This window comes from Aplysia californica, unplaced genomic scaffold (genome assembly GCF_000002075.1).
Source record: "Aplysia californica isolate F4 #8 unplaced genomic scaffold, AplCal3.0 scaffold00245, whole genome shotgun sequence".
Taxonomy (NCBI): domain Eukaryota; kingdom Metazoa; phylum Mollusca; class Gastropoda; order Aplysiida; family Aplysiidae; genus Aplysia; species Aplysia californica.
Window position 1 is genome coordinate 641,590 of NW_004797515.1, and position 2,334 is coordinate 643,923.

The window sequence follows — 2,334 nt, forward strand, 5'->3', positions numbered from 1 at the left end:
TATATGTGTATATATATATATATATATATATATGCAGAGCTGGTAGTACCGGAGTACAAGTACTCCGGTACTTGTACTTACGTTACAATTTTCGGTACTTTTACTGTACTCCGGTACATTTTTGAAATCAGTACTTTTACTCTACTCCGATACTTTTTATAAAAGTACTTTTGAGTACTTTTTAAGTACATTTTGAGTACTTTGGTAGCTTAATGAAAGGGTAAGTGCAGGCATTTCTGATCATAATTTACGGAACCAAAACACGATCAACCGCCAAGAGTTAAAAGTTGAGATCAAAGAACGGCCTGTCGCCTCAAAGATCAGCCACTATCGTGAATGTGATAACAAACGTTGTAAAACTCCTGAAACGGTACAGTGTTTGCTCCAGACGGGATCACACCGAGGTGTGAACTGACCGATGCGTTTCTTTTCCCCAAACATCGCACTCGCATCTGACCTCACCACCTAAACCTACATCACTCCCAGGGTGGGTAGGGCCTACAAGTTCGCTCCAGGCGGGATCACATCAAACTGTGAACTCTTCCCTGACCATTGAAAGCAGTTTTTCCCGAATTTGCGAGACAACCTGAATTTTAATTAGTGTGGTTGATTTATTTTGGTAGCCTCGGTGTGGTTCAATTGTAATGGTGCGTAACGACAAAGGAGGTTGGGGGGGGGGGGGGGGACTCAATCAGAGATGGAAAGCTAAAATTGTTGGACAGGTAAAGGGTAGGGGCAACTGGATAAACGTAGATAAAGATCTCAAGACTCACGATGGGCTAATGAGTGTGTATATATAATATTATTATTTATGGCATGCCTCATGCCACTGTGATTGGTCATCAAGGTTGACCACTCTTTGCTTGCCATATGTCATAAATCCACCCAGGGGTCACGTCAGTTCATGGGTCACTGTAGATTCTTCCTTGGCTTCGTTGGCTAAGATCCCATATTTTCTTGCTTCCGAGCACTGGGATCTTAGGCGGAGACTACTACAGTAGACAGTCTTTGGTTACACTACACTTACTAGACTCTAGGAAACTATTGTATTTTGGTTTGCCGTTGGCGCCGTGGACTACACAGTGTGACCAAAATCTGTCAGACCACTATAATCAATTGAAACTGAAACTGTGTTCTCAATGTGTATCTAACAATTTTTAGGCTGCCTAAATTTCTGTTTAACTTTTTTTTGGGTGATTTTTGCTTAAGGCTACATTGATTCCTTGAGAATTTGTTAATGAAGAATTCGATGCACTTTTCCATTTCTATGCGGGCTATTTTCATCATTTTTATGTCTTAAGAGCAACTTTGTATCTACATTTTTCAATTTGGATACTCTTTCTGTAGAACTTTCCGACCTCTAGGACTGACTTACATTTGATCACATTGTCTTGCTCAAACAAGTTCTATTCATAATATCACTTACCCACTAGTTGCGTCTGTTCGTTTGGGTTGTTTTTTGTTCAACTTCACGGACCATTTCCATCGTTCAGTGCGTACATTGTATATTCAAATGCTTTGTATACTGTTTACATTTTTAGTAATAAATAGCCTAATTTGTCAAATATACTGGATAAGTTATAAAATATGAGGTTTTGCATAAGCGCTGAAGTGTTTTAGCATATTAGCAGAAAGTACTCTAAATGTACTCATGAGTACTTTTTTAAAAAGTACTTGTACTCAAGTACATTTTATAGGAAAATACTTTTACTGTACTTAAGTACATTTTTTAGATTGTACTTAAATTTGTACTTAAGTACTTTTTTAAAAGTACTTTAACAGCTCTGTATATATATATATATAAATCATAGTAAAAAGTAATTGAAAAAAAAGTATCGAGGGAAAGTAACCTAGGAAATCTTAACGTAAGAAGCTTAGCTATGTTTATGACCATTGGAATTAGTAAAACTATGTTTAGTCATCCAAACATTTGCAAATTCTGGTAGTTTTCAATTTCTGCAAAAGACGTTGGAATTGTTTGAAAGCTCCTCTTCTGAGTGTTCTCATTCAGAAGCGTCTATTACTTCATTTTAGACATTCCCCAAAATGTAATAGTATACCTTCACATGTACTTTTCTGCTTTGGGCATTGCACATGTTTAGCTCTAACAAATACTGGAGTATTTTAATCATTTTAACTGTTGCACGAAGGGAAGTGAAAAGGTTTCCAATTGGTTGCGTCCGTGTTAAATGTGAAACAATAATGACAATGCGCCCAGTTTTTACCGGCCTCTACAATGATAGTTAGAATGTAATGCATTTTCATGTAATTGCCACCGTCTTCATCATCATCATCATCATCATCATCATCATCATCATCATCATCATCATCATC

At 37.1% G+C, this 2,334-nt stretch overlaps 1 protein-coding gene across 1 annotated transcript in view; it reads left to right on the plus strand.

Annotated features, from left to right (window-relative positions):
- The window catches only part of LOC101854336 (protein FAM221B), a 19,346-nt gene that overhangs the window by 3,304 nt on the left and 13,708 nt on the right, over window positions 1–2,334 (plus strand). The window lies entirely within an intron of this gene.